Source organism: Mirounga angustirostris, unplaced genomic scaffold (genome assembly GCF_029215605.1).
Source record: "Mirounga angustirostris isolate CCGP_5_RB_7025 unplaced genomic scaffold, mMirAng1.0.hap1 SCAF_1, whole genome shotgun sequence".
In the NCBI taxonomy this organism is placed as follows: Eukaryota; Metazoa; Chordata; class Mammalia; order Carnivora; family Phocidae; genus Mirounga; species Mirounga angustirostris.
Genome location: NW_026991709.1, coordinates 51302092 through 51307873, shown reverse-complemented (window position 1 = coordinate 51307873; position 5782 = coordinate 51302092).

Below are 5782 nucleotides of genomic sequence, written 5' to 3'. Positions count from 1 at the left end.
AACAGTTATAGCACTATGGGTGCAGTAACAGAGCATGCATATTAATGTTTTATAAAAGCCCACAGAGGGAACAGGCAGGCTGTCTAGAGGAGGTGATACTTGAACTGGATCTTCATATTTGAATATGAGTTCTTCAGAAAGGGAAGTAGAGAATGTTATAAAAGTAGATGATTTCTCTAGGTAGAGATATGGAGAGTGAATTTCAACAACAAAGAAGGATTTGAGCAAAAGTTCAGAAATATATGTTAAAAAACCCACTACATGTTGTTCTTAAAGAAGGCAAGTTGCCCAATGCCTCTAAGTCTATTGTGTAGGTAGGGGAAGAGGAGGCTTGGGCCATTTCTTAGAACACTATGTGTGAAAGACTCTGTTGGCTGCATACACAATATCCATTTCAACCTATTTCCCTAACAAATGGAATCCAATTTTTTTTCACAGCAATGATGTGCCCCCTGAAACATACATTTTCAAGACTTTCGGGGGTGGCCATGTTACATACCTTTTCATGTATTTTATTTATTTGAACAAATATTAATTAGTATCTGTTCTAAGCCAGGCCCTGTTCTAGGCACTGGAGATACAGTAATAGAAACAACAAAACAGAACAGATAAAATCTGTAATCTGAATGAGTTTAATTCTAATGGGAGAAAAGGAGGACATTCATCACAACAACAGAAACATGTAAAATATATAGTATGTTACACAATGATAAGTACTATGAGAAAAAAAGAACAAGTAGGAAAAGCATTTTGCTTTTAGATAGGATGGTCCAGGAGAGTCTCATTATTGGAACAAAAATTTAGGGGTGAGGAAGCACTCCTTGGTTTTGGAGAAGAAGGAATTCAAGGCAGAAGGAACAGGAAATTCGGGTACCCTGAGTCAGGATGTGTTTAGTGTGTTCAAGAAAAAGCAAAAATAGTGGGAAGAAAGGTCAGAGGAGAATTCAGAAGGCACATGCTCTAGAATTCTGAAGGCATTTCACTCTGCATCAGTTTGGAAGCCACTGGAAATTTTGATCAGAGAAATGGCAAGCCCTGACATCCTCTTTACAGGATGTCTCTGGCTGTCTTGTTGATAGTAGATTGTAAGGGATCAAAGTTGTTGGCAGAAGGGCAAGTTATGAGGTTATTAGAGTCTCCAGGAGAGAAATGTTAGGGAATCAGACCAGCGTGTTAGTAGGGAAGGTGGAGGGAAGTGGTCAGAGTCTGGGTATGTTGTGTTTTGAAGATAGGGAATTTGCTGAGAGATGGTATATAGGGGGTGAGAAAAACATAGGATTTGAGAAAAGCTGTGAGAGTTTGTCCTAAGCTAGTGATAGGATATTATGACTATTAATTGAGAAACCCAAATGCAAAAGATTTGGGGAAATAGGATTTTTGTTGTTGTTGTTCTGTTTTTATTATTTATTTTTCTAAGGTGCAGAATCAGGGATTTGGTTTGGGGCCTTTAAAATGTCGGTGGCCTATCAACATTCACATAGAGCTGTCAAAGTGGCATTTGGATTTAGGCAGGGGAGAAATCTTGACTGGAGATATTTATTTGGATATTGTCAACATAAAGACAGTTTTAAGGCATTGAGACTGCAAAAGGTTGTCAAAAGACTGCATGTAAGTAGAGAGGAGAAGAGAAGAGATACACTGCTAAGTACTGGGGTTTTCCCACGTCCCGAGTTCAGGCTGGGGAGGAGAATTAGCAAAGGGGATTTAGAAGAAACAGCCAGTGAGGTAGGAAGAAAACCAGGCACGGTGGGGGGGATATTCTGGATGTCAGGTGGAGTAAGTTTCAAAGAAGACAGAGATTAACTATTTCAAATGCATGCTATAGTACTAGCTAGAAAGAGAACTGAAAATGATGGGTTTGATCATGTGATCATTGGTTAGCTTGGCAAGAGATGTTCTCGTGGAGTGGTGGAAATTAAAATCTGGTTTAGTTGTGGTCAAGGGAAAGTAAGAAGAGAAATATTAAAAACAATTTTTATACATAAGTCATTCTTTCAAGGAATTGTGCTATTAAAGTCAAGGGGGATGTAAGCTTGAGAGTTTTTGTTTGTTTTTAACCAAGATGAAGCTATGACAACATGCTTATTTGTTGACTGGAAATAGAGTCCATGAGTAATTCTCTGGTGGATGACATTAGAGTTTTTGTTTGTTTGTTTGTTTTTAACTAAGATGAGGCAATGACAACATGTTTATTTGTTGACTGGAAATAGTCAGTGAGTAATATTCTCTGATGGATGACATGGAATGAGATCTTGTATACAAGAGAAAGTTTGGGAAATTAGCTAGTCTCAAAGGTAGGTGAGAAGATGTGGTAATGGAAGCTTATCAAGATTTTCTGTTGCTTGTTTCAGGTTCCCCAGGGAAATATGAAGCAAGGTCATGACCTGAAAGTGAAGATTGTTGTATGCGGGCATGGAGGCTTAAGTAGAGGAGAACCTATGAACTAGTCCTTGTTGGTTGGCAGTGGGGAAATGAATGGACCAATAAGGATATTTGGGAAGCATGGAAGTTTCCTCCCAGTCTGTCCTGCGTGGACTGTGGGTGCAGTGATGAAGGCCGAGCAGCAGTCTCGCAGTCACAGCACAAGAATTGTGAGGACAAAAGTTTTACATGAGTAGATGGAAAGAACCTTTAATCCAGTCCAGCATTTTGGAGCCATTCTACTTTTCCTTCACTTCCTTCTGGACTTCATGGTACATGATAAAAAGAAGGTGTCTATTTGGTTAATCCTTGGTAGTCATGTCTTTGTTATCCATGCTCCCTTACTCTCTCCTGACATGTTCCACAGGCTTGGACTTTTTGTTAGATGAAGGGGAATCACTGAAGTTTTTGAGGAAGGATATAATGCTGAGATTTAGAAGATCACTCTAGCAGGGTAGATGGATTTTACCGAAGTATACATTACCTCTTCTCCTTGATAACACCGGCTTGACTTAGTGTCAAAAACAATTTGCTACCTCAGACAGAATCTACTGCTGCTTATGGCAGGAAGGAGAGTTTTTCAATCAAAACTCATTGAAATAATGGTTTTAACAGGTCCTTTTTTCGGCTGGAAAATTAGGAGGTGAATGCAGTGGTGTCAAAGATTACCTGAGAATAAACTGTTGTAGGTCTTCAAATTTATAAAAGTGGACTTCAGGTTTTTACCAGGGATTTGGGGCAATTAAGCAATGTTCCTATGCAGACAACTCTCAGAGTGAAGACTGGCCTTCAAAATATGATAAAAGTTGTATTTTATTATTCAAGGTCCTATATTCATTTTGGGTTAATCAATATCTGTAGATCCTTTAAAAGTCATTTTTCATTAAATAACAAAGATAGATTTTTTAAAAATTGGGATTATCTTGGCATTATGTAAAGGTTAGCTAGTAATAATCTCTTCATTAACTCCTTTAAAATTCTGTGAGATGTCCTCCAGTTTGGGGCATATCTGCACGGATACATGTGATGGTGTTCTGGGGGTACCCGAAAAGTTAGCGCAAACATGGCACATTTTCCTAGACAATTTACTTTATGGCCATACATTAAAAATTTTTGTTTAAAACAAGTACCAATTTATTAAGCAACAGAATACAAATTCTCAAAAATTTGAGGATACATGAAAAAGACTTTAAAAAATGGTGCTCTGTAAGGCTAAATCCCTAGAGGGCTCTTTTACTTAATTGATTCGTTTATATATATATATTTACCTCTTTGTGCCAGGCATTGGCCTAGGTGAAGAGTATAAAGCAGCAGACAAGAAAGACAGGCCTTGTCAACAGAACGCAAACCTATTTTGTGAAAGAAAGGAACATAACTAAATTTACTGACACATACTAAGTTCCAGTCACTGTGGACCAGACTCTTGACATATATTTTATACAGTCTTTGCTCTCCTCTTTCATTGCTTAGTGAGGGGACATGCACTGGAGTGACACCGATAATTGAATATCTCTCTGATTAAAATTAGTGGAAGTGATTCCGAAATACATATAAAGTAGAAGCCTCTTGTTAAAAAGTCAACAGTGAACTCAATTTCAAATATATTCATGTAACCTGAATAATGTAGCACCTGGAATTTTCAATCTGACGAAACATCATTCTAGATTTTCCTGTTAGCCTTTATGCAGTGAATACTTTGGAAATTATTGGCATTAAGAAAAAACTGGATTGAGTATGTAAGTGGCAAGAAGTTCTTTAAACTGAAATAAGTCATAATGATTACTACAGGATAGATAATGTCATTTTTAAAAAATCTAGAGGTTGACTACTTAGTTTGTGGACTATCCTGGTTTCATAATGTCATTTTCTTTAACTTCCCTTTTCTTGACTTTTAGAAGTCTCTCCATTTCCTACCACCTTTTCTTCCAAAAATCTTTCAAAAGTTTGTTGAAGAAGACAGTTGAAACTAATGACTAAAATGTATTTTATTGATGTCACGATCCAAGTACCCAAATAACATACATATGGAAGCTTGCTGTAGTTTCATAATTATTTTTCTTTTTGGTCTTTTTCTTAATCTGCTTCCTTTGCATTGTTGTTTCTAATTTGGAAGGTATACTGTGTCATAGGCAGACTGCAAAGGAAATCCATTTAAAGGATAATACAAACCTTCTCAGTGTGGGAAGGTGGATATTCTATTCCTCTGTTTTTCAGTAATTTCAATTTTTTAAACCAATAAGAGTAGCATTAATTTTATTAACAAAAAATTATAAATTTTTAAAATAAGTGTTGGAAAGAAATAATATATACCTCCTTAGTCTTCTGCCAAACCCAGTTGGGTGATAAGCATAAATTTCAAGCAATACTAAAGGCAATACAGTATCAAAACATGAGTTTAGTTTTTCTATCACTGAATTTACCGGATTCACACCTATGTGACCCTGAGTGGTTTTTCCTTTATGAAAGAGTTGTAAGTTCCTGACCTCAACTACAGAGGAAATGAAATTTCCTAAACTAGAAAGATGCTTGCTAAGAAAATATTTGCTAATCGATTGTCACCTGGACTGACATGGGGGAAAACACCTAAAATACCAAAGAAGAGTAGGTAGCACAGAATATCATTTGCACATGAATAATGAGAATTTCCATCAATCTTAGAAATCTGAGTGTTTTCCTTGACACAACTTCTTAAACAAGGTTTTTCTTTTTATTAAGCAGCCCATTGTAGACATTTTTTACACTAAAAACAAGTGCTAGTTTTCTAAAGAGGTAAATGTCTCTATGAAATATTTTGAATTGTTTTGTTTCCATGTATTTTGATAAAATAATTTGAAAAATGTATTATATTCCAGGAGTTATATTATTGTTTAAAGGAAAATATGTATTAATTAGTAGAATAGTTAAAATTGTAGTGTGCCCTCAGTAAGATACATTTATTGTAGGTAAATTAATGTCTTGAATTAATGATTTACATTGGGATTTGTAGTGAGGTTGTTGTTGATGTTTCTATGAGTATCTGGTCTTTTCTAAAGATTTTGTAGTTTGAATATGATATCTATCTAGATACATATGTGTGTATATACATACATATATATACTTTTATATATATTTCTATGTAATAAAATATATAGAGATTCTTTTTTTAAAAGAAAGTGGGTCTTGAGAATTATTTTAAGGCAATATTTGCTTTCTAAAAAGCATGGAAAAATTTATTCTATAATGACAAGGAATTTGGGATACATGACTACTTCTTTAAAAATTAACAAGTGGTATACATTCTTCTGCACATTGATTTCTTGGTCTGTAAAATGGGGCTTGACAAAGAGGGCTGGAGAGTGAGCTGAATAATATTACTTGAGGT